Source organism: Bos grunniens, chromosome 6 (assembly GCF_055505025.1).
Source record: "Bos grunniens cultivar Pamir isolate PY7600 chromosome 6, Bosgru_T2T1.0, whole genome shotgun sequence".
In the NCBI taxonomy this organism is placed as follows: Eukaryota; Metazoa; Chordata; class Mammalia; order Artiodactyla; family Bovidae; genus Bos; species Bos grunniens.
The window spans coordinates 27,158,215-27,175,018 of NC_141170.1; the positions used below are offsets into that span (position 1 = coordinate 27,158,215).

The 16,804-nt window shown below is 41.7% G+C and overlaps 1 protein-coding gene across 7 annotated transcripts in view; it reads left to right on the forward strand.

Moving 5' to 3' along the window:
* G3BP2 (G3BP stress granule assembly factor 2) overlaps positions 1-16,804 on the forward strand; it is a 92,546-nt gene that overhangs the window by 30,098 nt on the left and 45,644 nt on the right. For 3 of the 7 annotated variants that reach the window (XM_086405367.1, XM_086405375.1, XM_086405368.1), the window contains one exon: positions 3,301-3,438. The exons of the other annotated variants lie outside the window; for them this stretch is intronic. The gene's annotated coding sequence lies outside the window, so the exon portion shown is untranslated. The remainder of the gene's footprint in view (positions 1-3,300; positions 3,439-16,804) is intronic. 7 annotated transcript variants of the gene reach the window in all.

Sequence of the window (16,804 nt, forward strand, 5' to 3'; positions counted from 1 at the left end):
GGGAAGTAGGACGGACACAGAAGAAGAAATACCCTTTATCGGTTGGGTTGACAGAATGACCTCATCTCTTTGGAACCTAGAAATCCAAAGAGTAATGAGGCTTTCTAGAATAATGATGCCAAGTTAAAGAAATTTGACCTGAGCTGGAAAGGGCTTATTAGAAAATATAGGGTTGAGGAGATAAGCTGTTATACAAATAATATGCTTTCTGATCAGTTGTGTTTAATATATTATATGCTTTCTAAACATTTTTTGATTTAGTTCTTATAACAATATCATAAAGTACTAGTATTTTGAATTTACAGAAGAGGAAATATATTATGTTAACCTTTTATTGATGGATATTTATTTTTTTCATGCTGAATTAAACATTCATATGTTTAAAACATCCATTCATGTCCTTAAGTACTCCTATTTTTGTTTATGTTGATTTCTTTGCATATCTTAATGGATAATACAGGTTTACTTTCCATATTTGCTATGCTTATAACTAGAAAAAGCATACATATTTAAACGGAAGGAAATAAAAGTGCTAACATTATTTGTATTCAATGGCATAATTATGGCCGATGTAGTCTTGCTTCCCATTTTCTACATTTTTGCGTTGAGTATGTATTACTGAAAATGAAAATAATGAATAAACGAATTGGTGATATGGGGGAATATTAATGAGATCTTCCCTAAAAGCAAGAGCTACAAGAGAACAGGCAGATAAAATCTGAAATATAATAGTTTCAAAATCAATAAAGTATGCTGTGGCTCATAAACTAATTAGAATCAAATCTTATAAACACTTTATAAGACATGCACATAGGCCTAGTGTTACAGGAGGCTGGCTGAGTGGTCCAATTTGTGGGAGAAAGTAAGAAAGGACAGTGGGAGGGCCAAGCTGAAGCAGTGGATAGGAACAGCCCAGCCTTCAGAGTCAGCTGTGAACTGATGTGTAACCGGTTTTGAACAAGTTCTCTCTTCTGTAAATGGAAATGATTCCTACCATGCAGCTCTGTGCTGAGCATGGCACCAACGGGAATGGGCACAAAAAGAGAAGAGGAATTAGAGACAGCCAAGTATAGAAAACTCTTTTTTGAGGAATTTTACTCTAAGGAGAAGCAGAGAAATGGAATGGTAGCTAGAGGGGAATGTGGTAGGAAAGTTTGTTATTGCTTTAAAGTCCATTTATTAGGGCTTCTCTGGTGGCTCAGCAGTAAAGAATCCACCTGCAATACAGGAGACGCAGGAAACGCGGGTGTGATCCCTGGGTTTTTGGAAGATTTTTGGAGGAGGGCATGGGAACCCACTCTAGAATTCTTGCTGGGAAAATCCCATAGACAGAGGAGCCTGGTGGGCTATGGTCCATGGGGTCGAAAAGAGTCAGACACGAGTGAATCGACTGAGCAGAGTAGCATGTGCTGATGAGAATGATCCAGTGGAGAGAAAGACTGGTGATGTTGGAGAACTGCAGGAGTGATGCTCTTGAGTACCTGAGAAGGGAGGATTGGCCTTAGGTGGGAGCGCAGTGTAGGTAAAGCAGCAGGTGGGGCAGAAGAGTGGGTGGGTGCAGATGCTGACAGTTGGGAGAGTGTGCAAGTGACTTTGTCACTCTTGACTGTTGTGGAATTAAGTCTCTCTAGCAGACAGCACCACCAAAGAGCATGTGTTGGGGGGGAAGTGGGGGAAGCTGGCACCTTGAGGATGACAGAGAAGCTGTGATATAGTCTTTTAGGAGAGTGAATTGATAGGAAATGTTGCATGATTGCAGTGCCTGTGGTGGTAGGGTCCCTAAGGGCCTGCTGGAAGTCAGTGGGCTGAAATTTAAAGTGAGATCAGCCAGCGTTGTGTTTTCCTCCAGCACTGGAACTGGGCTAATGTCAAGGTGTCAGCAGGACTGCTTCCTTCCAGAGGCTCCAGGGGAGAATCAGTTTTTTTGCCTGTGCCAGTTTCTAGAAGCTACTTGCTCTTCTTGGCTCATGGGTCCCTTCCTCCATCTTCAAAACCTGCCACATAGCATTGTTGAAGTTCTGTCCTGACTCTGCTTCCTTTGTCCTTCCTCTCTAACAGAGGCCCTCTTGCTTCCCTCTCTAACAGAGGCCCTCTTGCTTCCCTTTCTAGGGGACCCTTGGGATTACTTTGGGCCCACCCAGATAATTCTGGACTGCCTCCCCATCCCCAAATGCTTAATCAATGACATCTGGTGAATCCCTTTTTTGCCATGTAAAATAACATATTCACATGTCTGTGGATTAGGACTCAGACATCCTTCAGGGGGCCATTGTTCTGTCTCCCATCATTAGTGAAATTGAATATGTTTTCATATGATTATTAGCTTTTTGTATTTCTTCTTTTGTGAGTTACCCATTCCTGGCATTTTTTTTTTCTATTAGCTGTTAGTCTTTATCATTCATTTGTAAGAAGTCTTTCTCCCTTAAGGATATAAACCCTGATAGTGCAGCATCTTGCATTATTTCCCCCTAGTTCATTGCTTGCTTTTCAACTTTATTTACAAAATATTATCCTACTTATAAAAGTATTACTTTTACAAAGTTTATCTTATGGAAAATGTCAAACAAATAAAAATAGAGAGGTGGTTATATTAAATCTCCACATATTTGTCACCAAGCTTAAATAATGATCAATTCAAAGCTAACCTTATTTTATTTGTATTCTTACCTACTTCCCCTATGTTATTTGTTATATTCAATGACAGATATCATTTCATTTTGTCCATAAATCTTTCAGCAAAATACATGAACTTTATGATATTAATTTTCTTAAGTTATTTTCACTAAGGTTTCTGGTTTTGGTGCTGCCTATGAAAAAGCCCAATCTACTTGTCTTTTTAAAGAGGATGAAAATAAAGTCCGAATGTAAGTTTTTTACCTTTTAAGGGAGTCATGTTTCTTTTTTCTTAACTTTTTTTTACAAGTGACCATTTTCTGACTACTTAAACACGTCTATTTGAGCACCTGCCATGTGGAAAATGCTGTGAATTCAACTTCATGTTACCCTTTTCATGCATGTGAAGAGGGAACTCTGTAAAAGGATTACAATTATAAAATTAGCAGCCTGCCCATTGGTGTCCGCATTCCTGATTTAGTCCTCTTTCCATGATGACACTGATGACTGGGGACAACTGCTAGAAGGCTGGCAATTGTCGGCCATGCCTGCATTATTTACACTTTTCAGTGTATTATGCCAAGGCCTCTGGGCACTGGCAAGTAAAAACAAATACGAAACGGAGGGCAAGACCGTATCCCTTTCTTCACAGTCTGCTGTTTGGTAACCCTCTTTCTGTTCTCAAAGGCATGAGCCCCGTGGTCCTTTGTTTAACACAGCCCACTCCATGATGGATTGTTGGCAACCAGAGTTGGAATTAGAGAGCCATTGACTTCCACGTTGAAAAAGAAGAAATGCAACCAATACGTTATTAATCAGGACCAGGTATGGACATGAGTTTGAGTGAACTCCGGGAGTTGGTGATGGACAGCGAGGCCTGACATGATGCAGTTCATGGGGTCGCAAAGAGTCGGACACGACTGAGCGACTGAACTGAACTGAACTGAAGACTGAGTAATCCAGGTGATATCTTAGAGTTCCTGACGTAAAAGGCGGGTAGTGGGGCAGGAGTTCAGTGTGTGCTTGTCATAGCCTAGCAACTCCACAGCCAAAACAAACACAGCTCAAACTTTACTACCATAAATACCAACCGATTTGTTTGGCAGCCTCTAACATCCTACTCTTAACTCCTTGAGATCTGGTTTTGTGAAAATTCTTTTGAAGGTTACCAGCCGGATTCTGGACATCATTTCAGTCTCTGCTGTGTGTCCTTTCTTTGGTAGGTGACTAGTAAGAGGCCCTTTGTTTGAACTTCTTGTCCTCTTATCCTCTGTGATGCTAAGTGATTCTGTTCTACCCATGTTTTGTGTGAGTCTTTGACTACTATGGTAGCTGCTTCCTCTCCCTTCATGCCTTAATTGCAGCTCCACTTTAGGCTGTGAGAGTCACCTGTGCTTCTGTCTTACAGCTCACTCCTTAGCTTCAATTCTTTGGCTCCCAAATCTCTCTTTCAAGCTCAACTTATTTCCTGAGCTCCTGATCCATGTTTCTGGCTAATTTCTGGGGGTATCCAGGTTGATTTGGCTCACCTTGGACTTCTTAGCTCAACTCCTGCCTTCAACTTTAGGACCTGGGGACTTCCCTGGTGGTTCAGTGGTTTAAGACTCCTCACTTCTGCTGCAGGGGGCCCAGGTTCAATTCCTGGTTGGGGAACTAAGATCCTGCATGTCATATGGCACAGCCAAAAAAAAAAAGCCAAAAACAAACTTGAGGCCTTGGACACTAGCACCCAACACGTCCAGGCTTGGACTCAACTTGTTTAGGACATGATCATGGTAGCAACTGAGAAGGATCACAATTTGACAGATCTTAGAATTGAGTCTTACTGCTATAACCCAGGTAGGCCTGAATTGAGCCTGTGGTACCTGGCAAGGGCTACAGTTATACCACCTTTCCTCCTGGGCACCAGAATACTGCTTGTCTTTTCTTCCAAGAATTTCACTTTCCCTCTAGGTCTGAAGCCTGTTTTGCTGAGGCCCTGAAAGTGCTACATGCAGGTCAGGAAGCAACAGTTAGAACTGGACATGGAACAACAGACTGGTTCCAAATAGGAAAAAGAGTACATCAAGGCTGTATATTGTCACCCTGCTTATTTAACTTATATGCAGAGAACATCATGAGAAATGCTGGGCTGGAAGAAGCACAAGCTGAAATCAAGATTGCTAGGAGAAATATCAGTAACCTCAGATATGCAGATGACACCACACTTATGGCAGAAAGTGAAGAGGAACTCAAAAGCCTCTTGATGAAAGTGAAAGAGGAGAGTGAAAAAGTTGGCTTAAAACTCAACATTCAGAAAACGAAGATCATGGCATCTGGTCCCATCACTTCATGGAAATAGATGGGGAAACAGTGGAAACAGTGTCAGACTTTATTTTTCTGGGCTCCAAAATCACTGCAGATGGTGACTGCAGCCATAAAATTAAAAGATGCTTACTCCTTGGAAGGAAAGTTATGACCAACCTAGACAGCATATTCAAAAGCAGAGACATTACTTTGCCAACAAAAGTCCATCTAGTCAAGGCTATGGTTTTTCCAGTGGTCATGTATGGATGTGAAAGTTGGACTGTGAAGAAAGCTGAGTGCCGAAGAATTGATGATTTTGAGCTGTGGTGTTGGAGAAGACTCTTGAGAGTCCCTTGGACTGCAAGGAGATCCAACCAGTCCATCCTAAAGGAGATCAGTCCTGGGTGTTCTTTGGAAGGAATGATGCTAAACCTGAAACTCCCAATACTTTGGCCACCTCATGCGAAGAGTTGACTCATTGGAAAAGATTCTGATGCTGGGAGGGATTGGGGGCAGGAGGAGAAGGGGATGACAGAGGATGAGATGGCTGGATGGCATCACTGACTTGATGGACGTGAGTCTGAGTGAACTCCGGGAGTTGGTGATGGACAGGGAGGCCTGGTGTGCTGCAATTCATGGGGTTGCAAAGACTTGGATTCGACTGAGCGACTGAACCGAAACTGAACTGAAAGTGCTGATGAGTGTTACCATGTCCCTTCCCAATCAAATCTTGTTTTGTGTTTTCCCAGCCGCATGAGTGCTGTGTCCCACACCTCATGGGCCAAGCCTCCTGGGCACTGGGCCTTAAGCCATAGGGCTACTCTGGCTGTCCCTAAGTCTTGCCTGCTAGCCCTTCTCAAAGTCTGGCCTTTTTTTGTGTCCTGCTATCCCAACTGCCTCCATTGCTTCACTTACTTCATGCTCATACTTTCTGAAAATCCCTCCTGCTGTTATTTCCAGATGTGGTACTTCACACTTCAGCTCATCCTACCTTCTAGTGTCATCTTAAATTCTTCATGGAACTTGGTGAGGTATGAAGATATACTTACCTTTAAAATATATTTTCTTTTTTTATAATTACTAATTTTCTTAGCATTATTTTTTATTGTTTATTCCCAACTGCACAGCATATTAAAGGTTGGAGGGCCTGGCTTTGCCAGTGTCCCATAAAGTTAAGGAAGCACTCTTGATATATGTACTTATTTATTCAAGTTGTACCTAAAATATTTTCAAGCACTCATCTTATCGTGTTACTACGTGGGAAAATGCTTGTAGTTACCTCTCATCCCAGGCCACAGTCCACACTTACTGGTGTGCTATTGGAGGTCTTCCAAGAACACACTCTAGTATTTTTTTCATTCTTTTTTTTTTTTCATTGAGACACAGTTTATTGAGATATCTTTATTGAGATACGGTTGACATACAACATTTTGTACTTTCGTACAGTGTGAGGATTTGATATAACTCATTAGCATTATTTTTTTTTAATTTCTTGCTTTTTAATTAAATGATAATTGCTTTACAGTATTATGTTGGTTTCTGCGATACATCAACCTGAATCAGCCATAGGTATACATACGTCCACTGTCTCTTGAACCTCTCCCCCACCTCCCACCCCATCCCACTGATATAACACTTTAGTATTATTAATAGGCAGGGGTTCTCTTTCTTCTTCCTCCTTCTCTTCTTTTTCTCTACCTCCCATTCTAATTGACTAAATAATTATCTATCACCTAGAGAGGCAGGTCAGTAAATGAAGACACGAAGCCGGTGGCAGTGGGGGTTACAGAGACTGGAGGGAGGAGCCCCATCCCAAGGGAACAGATAGCATCTACTGCTCTTTCCATTGTTTCCATGTGGACTGTGGGTTCAATGTTGTCAAATTGTTATCTTTTTCAAGAGAATTTGGGCATCTGTTTCAGTTAGGGCGCCACACTTCCACTGCAGGAGGCACAGGTTCCATCCCTGGTCAGGGAACTAAGATCCTGTATGCCACGCAGCCAAAAAAAAAATAATAATAAAATTAGCAACCAATTAAAAATCTTTTGAACCCTGTGACACTAAGCAGAACAACTGTGAGCTGAATCTGGCCTGTGGGTTCCTAGTTTGCCCTTTTACTGTCCAGAAATCCTCTCCAAGCTCCTCCATGTTCCCTGATACCTTGTGTTTTCCTGGCTCTTCCTTTTGTTCTTCATGTCCCACTAGCTGGACTGCCCAACCGCGTTCTCTCCATTGATCCACATCCTAACTCCTACCTGATCTTGAAGGTCAAACTCAAAGTCTGCTGTGTGGCATGGTTGGCTTTTCAGCAGCAAGCAGGAAAATCCAGAATCAGCAGTGGGTTGACAGGTGGTCTAGACAGCAAATCCTGGGAGGTCATCCAAGGCAGGGATCACATTCCCAATCTACATGTCCAGGGAACAGGGAACCAGGGGACAAGGGGTTCAGTGACTTGGGCGAAGGAGTCTGAGCAAGTCCTAGACACAGGACACAGAAGATTGGAATGAAGCTTGATAATAGTTCCAAGACAACAGCTTTTAAAAATAAAATAGGATTCTCTAGTTTTTGAAGGGAAAGATAAAAGGAAGGGCAACTAACCTATTCTGTCCTAGGTATGTCTCAAAGTCATACTGCAGTTTAGAGAAATCAGATAGCTTATTCATATCATACAGCTAATAAAGTGCAGGGCGAGAGTTTAGATTTTCTGTTTCTTGGAGCTTGAGCTTCAGCATCAGTCCTTCCAGTGAATATTCAGGGTTGATTTCCTTGAGGATTACTGGTTTGATCTCTTTGCTGTCCAAGGGACTCCTCAAGAATCTTCTCCAGAACCATAATGTGAAAGCCTCAGTCCTTGGGTGCTCAACCTTCTTTATGGTCCAACTCTCAAATCCGTACATGACAACTGGAAAAACCATAGCTTTGACTATATGGACCTTTGCTGGCTAAGTGATATTTACACTGTCTAGGTTTGTCATAACTTTCTTTCTAAGAAGCAAGTGTCTTTAAATTTCATGGTTGCAGTCACTGTCCGCAGTGATTTTGGAGCTCAAGAAAATAAAATCTGTCACTGCTTCCACTTTTTCTGCTTCTATTTGCTATGAAGTGATAGGACCAGGTGCCATGATCTTAAGTTGTTTTTTTTTGGCTGTGCCAGTTCTTCATTGCTGTGCAGGCTTTTCTCTAGCTGCAGCAAGTGGGGACTACTCTCTAGTTGGTGCGCCAGCTTCTCATTGCTGCAGAAGGAAATGGCACCCCGCTCCAGTGTTCTTGCCTGGAGAATCCCAGGGACGGGGAGCCTGGTGGGCTGCCGTCTGTGGGGTTGCACAGAGTCGGGCATGACTGAAGCGACGTAGTAGCAGCAGCAGCAGCAGCAGCTTCTCATTGCAGTGGCTTCTCTTGCTGTGGAGTCCAGGCTCTAGTGCATGCAGGCTTCTGTAGTTGTAGTTCCCAGGCTCTAGAGCACAGGCTCAATAACTGCGGCACACGGGCTTCGTTCCTCCGTGGCATGTGGAATCTTTCTAGATCAGGGACTGAACCCGTGCCTCCTGCATTGGCAGGCAGATACTTTACCCCTGAGCCACCAGAGAAGCCCTTAAGTTTTTTGAATGTTGAGTTTCAAGCCAGCATTTTCACTCTTTTCTTTCACCTTCATCCAGAGGCTCTTTAGTTCTTCTTAGGGAGGCTCTGAAAGCAAGGGTGGGGGATGTGCATCTTGGGCTGTGCTCTGTTTGCCAAGATATCACAGAGCAACTGGGGTGTGAGGTCAGTGTCTTGGTTTGAGACCAACCAGAACAGAAGTATTAAAAATGAAGGCTCTGCAACGTTTAAATACATGCAACAAACATCAGTTCAGTTCAGTCGCTCAGTCGTGTCTGACTCTTTGTGACCCCATGAATTGCAGCATGCCAGGCCTCCCTGTCCATCACCAACTCCCGAAGTTCACTCAAACTCATGTCCATCGAGTCGGTGATGCCATCCAGCCATCTCATCCTCTGTCGTCCCCTTCTCCTCTTGCCCCCAATCCCTCCCAGCATCAGAGTCTTTTCCAATGCGTCAACTCTTCGAATGAGGTGGCCAAAGTACTGGAGTTTCAGCTTTAGCATCATTCCTTCCAAAGAACACCCAGGTAACCAATGAATATGCTTCCTTCACTAGATACTGCTTTCCGGTGCCCATAAAATGAGCAATGATGTTTAGCCCTCAGACCAGAAATCTCCAAAAATGATATGAAATATGTATCCTTAAGCCAACTGGCAGAAACCAGTCACTTCTATGGGTTTCTTTGACTAAATGTCATTCTAGCTTCCTCTGTGATTCCTTTTTAAGACCTCACATTTTATAGCAAAGGTCATCAGACCCCTTCCTAGTCCAAGAGAAAGAAACAGAACTGCTTTTAAGTATTTAAAATCTCTATATTTTCTCAGTTTGTGCAGAAAAATAGGGAAGAAATGCGGAGCTTTTTCATGGAAATTAAGCCGGGCTTTTCTTAGACCTCTGTGTTGTCATCTTTGCCTGTCATAGAAGTAGGTTCTGGGATCAAAGTGTTTGTGCAAATACTTTTTCTGGGATCTGTATACAGTGGAAAAGCTTAAAGGTAAAATTTCTTTAAATGCCATTTACCCTGCCCCCCTCCTTTTTGAGATATTGTGTTCAGCCTTGAAGCTGATGTTGTAGTAACACCAAACTGCCTATTCTTGCCAATACATGTCACCATTGCTCCAGCTTTGTACTTGCTCTTCCTTCTGCCTGGGACAGCTGTTGTCAACCATTGCACTTTCTTCCCTGGCTCATTCTTTTGTTGTTGTTGTTTAGTTGCTAAGTTGTGTCTGACTCTTTGTGACCCCATGGACTGTAGCCTTCCGGGCTCCTCTGTCCGTGGTGTTTCCCAGGCAAGAGTACTGGATTGGGTAGCCGTTTCCTTCTCCAGGGGGTCTTCGGACCCAGGGATCAAACCCATGTCTCTGTTGCAGCCTGATTCTTTACCACTGAGCTACCTGGGAAGCATGGCTCATTCTTATGTCAAGATTCAGCTCGGGTGTCATCTCCAGGAATTCTGAGCCTCCAGGTTGATGTCATTGCCCCTTCTGTTTGTTCTCACCGCACCCTGAGCAAACCTCCGTCTTAAACCTTAGTATAGACACTCCTTGAAAGCAAACTATTAATAAAAATGATGACTTATATAACTATCCTTTTATTTTTCTTTTAAAAGCCATAATATTGGCCAATTTCCAAGCTTTAGGTTTAAATCCTTAATGGAAAACATGTAGCTTTGTGCAATGCCCAGTATCATTATTATTTTGTCTGCTATTAAACATAAATGATCTAGATGAAGATTCTAAGTCCTTAAGCACACCATGATGCTGAGCAAATATGGACTGGTGTACACATTGTGAAAATTTGCCTCATCTGCTTTTGTGTGTCTTTTGTGTGTTCCTTCCTTTACTAACCCCTTATGGTCTCTGTTGAGGTTTCCCTGGTGGCTCAGATGGTACAGAATCTGTCTGCAATACAGGAGAATCAGGTTCAATCCTTGGGTCGGGAAGATCCCGTAGAGAAGGGAATGGCTGCCCACTACAGTGTCCTTGCCTGGAGAATTCCATGGACAGGGGAGCCTGGCAGGGTCTCAAGAGTTGGACACGACTGAGTGACTAATACTTTCACTTTTCGCTATGGTCTTTGTTAAACTATATTTTCTTTCTTCTGATTTCTGAAAAGTAGTTCCTTGTTTATGCTGTTTACTGCCACTTTAAGGATTTTTGTTTCCAAGATTACACCAAAGGAAACAATTTCCACTTTAACAACCATATATGAAAACCATGTACCTGTCACCCAGTGAAGGCTGATATCCAGGCTGTGAGCATTTGCCCTAACAGTAATCATAATAGTTTATATCTGTACCAGCAGGTCTATGAGATAGGAATTGCAATTGTGCCTTTTTACAGATTCAGAGAACTTAATAACTTTTCCACCATCGTGCAAGTTATAAACGCAGAGCTGGGTTTAAGAACAAATCTCCTCCAGATTCCAGAACTTATGTTTTAAAATTTTTAACTGTTTGATTTTGCAATAAAAGAAGGATAGATTAATGTGGGGAGGTCCTGTGCAACTGTCACCCCATCTCCCCCAATTTGACATCCTGTCTCACTGTAGTCAACATCAAAACCAGGAAATAGTTTAGCATCCCTTCATGTGGTAAACTAAAGTCACTGATTACCATAGACTTTTAGTTAAATATGGCTTTTGAATGAGAATAGCTTCTTTATATTGTAAAGCCTTCTTTTAAATAAACAACTCATTATTACCATGATACACACTGAAGAAGAATGTGGTTTAGATCATTAGTTCTTAACCTTTTAAGTTAGATATATTTTAGAAGGCAATGCAATGTGGACCTTCCGGGCAAAAAAGATCCATGCACGCATATGTACAAAATCATGGTTTCCTAAACATCCTCTATCTCCACCCCTCAAAATATGCTGAGACTTAGATTAAAAACTTCTGGTTTATGAGCAGCATTTAAGGAAGTCACATTTACTTAATCTGAAACAGTCTTTCTTAGTGCTTTTTTATTTTTTCCCAACTCTGCTTATAGAGAAGCCTCCAAACTCTCTTATTACTCTTTTGTTGACATTTAAAAGGCTGAAAGTTCCTTGGGTTTTCTACAACTCTTGGTGGCTTAGGGAAAAACTGTTTCCAACATTATTGCTCTTATGAACACACTTTATCTGGGTCTGCTTTCGTGTGCATAGAAGTCCTTTGGTCAATAACTTTTAAGTTGCCATTCCCTTTTCAGGTCATCACCAGAACTTGAGTAATCTGGGGTCCTGGCTCTGGAGTTAGGGATCAGGCCTGGGATCTCTGAAGCCCAGCTATATACGAGAATGTCACTGAGAGCTTCTGTCAGTTTTGAGCCAGCTGCCAGGACCCTGGAAATGTATTTCCACTGTCAGGGCTCACCCAGAGAGTGCAAGGTAACAAGTCAGATGTCAGAGCTGCAACCTGGAAGGAGAAGGGTAGATATATATCTATATATATAAGTCAGGCTGATGGTCTGGCCAGAAGGGTAGGACAAATCTTTCATTGTGAGGAAGATTATTGCCTTAATCATAAACCTCTTATATGCTTCCTGCTGAGGTAAAGCTCAGAGGCGTGTTCTTCTGCCGGAAGCCAAGAGTTCAGCAAGCCAAGAACCCACAAGGAAGTGGTCATACCTGGAAATGTGTGGGTGAAATTAAGGGCTGATGCTGACACTTTGCATGAGGAATTGGCTGTATTTTGCGCTCAATTGGCTAAGGCAGAAGAAAGCCAAAATACTTTCACTGTGTATCAGCTACCTGATTTTTATGATGATCTTTTTCCAATGAGAAGAAGTTTCACACCAGCTCTACCACTTTTTAAGTTTTCTGTCTGCTGATGAATGCATTTTATTTTGCATACAGTTGGCTTTTTACTGCCCTGAATAATTCTGTAGCCTGGTTGTTGAAAGAGACTAGTTGAATAAACTGCTTTCAAAGGTATGGTATCCATTTCCTCCTCGTGAATTTGTCTACTTAAGACGAAGTCTTTTACTGTGGTTTGTTTGCACTGTCAAACCAAGTATTTGACCCAAGAGGAGAATGAAGATTGGAAGGAGGGAGGGTGGTCCTGGGCTAGTGTCTGTTTCTAACTTTGTGAAGTGCTGTGTTGGGGTCCCCTGTTGTTGAAGATCTGCCTCAGTTTTATAACAGGAATCAGACTCTTACACCTACCATGCCAGACACTGTGCTAAACACTACAAATAATCCTCCCAACAACCCTAAAGTTGGCTCTCTTTTTTGGCCATGCTATGTGGCATTCAGCATCTTAGTTCCCTGACCAGGACTGAACCAGCAGTGGAAGCACGGAGTCTTGACCCCTGGACCACCAGGGAAGTCCCCTAAAGTTGGCTGTGTATCCGTGAGGAAACTAAAGGTCAAAGAAATAAACTAACTTGACCAGTGTCAACAAAACTAGTCAGTGAAGAAAAAGGGATTTGATCCCATGTGTTTCATCCTTCTGTATTTAAGGGGAGGATTTGGTCCTCAGCTCTGGCTTCTTATGGTACAACCTCTCTCTGCCCCTCATCCCTCCATGAGGAAATCTGGCTCAGGGATAGGAGTTGACACTCAATCCGTTGGAGACTGATTAATGACCCCAGAATGCCTTTTCACAGAAGCAGATACGCCTTTCCAGTAAACAGAATATCCACTGACCAGGGACCCTCCTCTGGGTCGGAGTGCTTAGTGAGAGGTAGATAACCTCAAAAGAAAAAAGTGAAAGTTGCTCAGTCGTGTCCAACTCTTTGCAACCCCATGAACTATACAGTCCATGGAATTCTCCAGGCCAGAATACTGGAGTGGGTAGCCTTTCCCTTCACCAGGGGATCTTCCCAACCGAGGGATCGAACCCAGGTCTCCCGCATTGCAGGCAGATTCTTTACCAGCTGAACCACAAGGAAAGCCTGGATACCTTCAAGGCATCTCATATTCAGACTGTAGTGTTAGTTGCTCAGTTGTGTCTGACACTTTGCAACCCCACAGATTGTAGCCCACTAGGCTCCTCTGGGAGAAGGCAATGGCACCCCACTCCAGTACTTTTGCCTAGAAAATCCCATGGACGGAGGAGCCTGGAAGGCTGCAATCCATGGGGTCGATAAAAGTCCAACACGACTGAGCGACTTCACTTTCACTTTTCACTTTCATGCACTGGAGAAGGAAATGGCAACCCACTCCAGTGCTCTTGCCTGGAGAATCCCAGGGACGGGAAGCCTGGTGGGCTGCTGTCTATGGGGTCGCACAGAGTCGGACATGACTAAAGCGACGCAGCAGCAGCAGCAGGCTCCTCTGTCCATGGAATTCTCCAGGCAAGAATATTGGAGTGGGAAACCATTCCCTTCTTCGGGGGATCTTTGCAACCCAGGGATCGAACCCGAGTCTCCTATATTGCAGGCAGATTCTTTACTGTCTGAGCCAAAGTCCTGAAGAATTAAACACAGCCTGTAGCCCTGAGATGGCTAAATGTCTGCCAAATATAGTCTACCCTGAACAGTGCAAGATAAACACTGATGAAGCTTCTTTCCAAAGTCATCATTTTCTGGACTCCAGGCAACTCAGGGCAGATGACTCTTCTTTTATTTATATTATCTTTAGTTGTTAGTAGTATTATATCGCTTAGATCACTTAGCCTGAGGCGATTTTAGCTGTCATCATGACTTTCTGAGCATTGGATAGAATTCATTAGAATTTACAAACCATTATTCAGGGTGGCTTACTTTTGTAATCCCAAGCCTATTTCTTTAGGTGTTGATTTATGATGAGATTATTGTCTCTAAATTCTGAGGAAGTTATCTCAAGAGTTTGCAACCTTTATTCTGTCAAGCTTGGTAGCTTTTAGAATTTCCTCTACTTGAAGACTTTAGTGATCAAAACCAGCTACATGGCTGAAAATCCAGCATCTATAGCAGTCATTTATTTACATTTTATACTGAACAACAAATGGGCAGGCTGCACAAGTTTTTTATGCACTTTATGTATGTGTGACACTTTCACATATAATGCCTGAATGGAGAGGAAGAACATCTCTTCAGTCCTAGCCTGTCCCAGTCTCACAAAGATAATGGATGGAAAGATTTCAGGAGAAATGAACATTTTGTTCTTCAGTCCATAATGGTCTTTTCCCTCTTCTTCCTTAAAAGGAATGAGGTTTATCCTACTCACCAAAGTAGATTTCTCTTTGCATCAAAAAGCTTTGTAAAGGAGCCAGCTGCACCAAGAGAGTCCTGAAATTCTTGAGAAACCGGTTTTCAATTAGGAAGGCTTGATCCAAGGCTAAGGGGGTTCATCATTTAGTGGCACTAAATTAGCCATGGGGGACTCTGGGGTCTCTTTCTAAATTGGCCACTTTTAGCCTTGTGCAGCTTGCCTGCTTTGTGAATTGCTTGTGAAACTGCAATGAGGTAATGTTTTGAAAGTGTTTTGAAAACCATAAAATGCTATATACAACTCTTAAGTTGTTCCTTCGGAGCAAAGCAGTGAGCAGTGAAAAAGGAATCAGCTGAAAGCAATTGATGCATTTACTTTTTCATGAGCCAGACATGAAGTGCTGATGTTTATTGAGCATTTACCATGTGCCAGGCATGGTATAAGTGTTTGGCTTTTATTAACAGATCTAATCTTTATAACGTTGTAGTAAGGTCGATACCATTGCTGTTGTTTAGTTGCTAAGTCATGTCTGACTCTTTTGTGACCCCATGGACTGTAGCCTGCCAGGCTTCCATGTCCATGGGATTTTCCAGGCAAAAATACTGGAGTGGGGTGCCATTTCCTTCACCAGGGGGTCTTCCTGACCCAGGGATTGAACCTGTGTCTCCTGCATTGGCAGGTGGATTCTTTACCACTGAGCCATGAGGGAAGACCGTAAGGTAGATATTTATGGCCCATTTTACAGATGAGAAACACTGAAGCACAGAAAAGTTAAGCATCCTGTCCAAGGTCATATAGAGGAAATATACTCAGGTCACACATTTAGCAAGCAATGAGATGAAGCTGGGATGCAAATCCAGGCAGCCTGGCTCCAGAGCCCAGACTATACTGCTGGCAGTCTAATCCTTCCTTACTAACTGAATTGGTAGCAGGTCCAAGACATTTGTTATGTATGTCTCAAAAGGTTAAATGTTATGTAAATCTTGAAAGGTTAAAATTGTGATGAGTAAAGACACTAAGAATCCTTTAAGGATTTGGATTTGATTCCCTTCTGATGCCTAGTCTTCATAGTTTTGGGTCCTATCTTGCTTATATAGAATAAGTGTGTGGTCCTTAAACATGCTTGTAAAGTCATCTCTTAAACACCCACTTCATCAGCAAAATTGTGGTAATGGAATTGTTTGATCTTCAAAGACCAATAAGATTGAAATGAGAGGATGTAAAGAAAAAAACTTTATAAAGTATAATGTCAGTGAAGTATTTTATGCTGGAGTCTATAATAAAAATCAGCATCAGTTAATATAATTCTAATAATTTTACTCTTCTAAAAAATTCACCTGCTGATGGTGATTGGATCTCTTTTCCTTTTTTAGTAAAAAAAAAAAAAAAAAACCCAAAACTGGCCGCACTTGCCCTCTGCAATGGCCCACACTCGTCTGTGGACTGCGCCTCTCTCTGAATCTGAATAAATCCATTTCTTACCTAAAAAAACAAAACAAAACAAAAACAACCAAAGTATCAACTATATTTTTTAACCTAAGATTGATTCATAAACATGTTTGATTTCATACTAAAATATAAATATATAACATAAAAATATATTCTTAAATATTTAAATCTATAGCTTTTGATGTATATGTGTCAAGGATATGTGTCATAGTTAACCATTCACTATTATCGGATATTTAAGATGCCTCCAGTTTTTAAATGATAATAAATAATATCACAGTGAATTTCTTGGTGCATATCTTAGGAGGAATAAATACCCAGAAGTAGAATTATTGACCCAAAAAGTATAGATATCTGAAAGCTTTTGGTATGTCTTGCTAAATTTGTTTTTTTAGAAGCATGAATTAATATTTACTTGTGACAAAAATGTACAAGGTATCTTTTTTTTGAAAATTGGATGTTTTCATTTAAAAATATTTGCCAATTTATGGTTTGCATTGTTTCCATTTAACAGCTCTTCATATATGTTTAATGCTAATTCCTTTTTTTCTATAAATGGGACATACTTTGCATATCTATTGGTTAGGTTTTCATACTGATTTCTTATGAAGTTTACTAGTCCTTTTGATTCAAATTTGTAGCAGAAATGTGTTATTACGTAGCTTATATTTATTTTGATTCCATCCTCATAATTTTCTTTGTAATTTAGCTTAAAGTCTCTAAGCTTAGGATGTCAT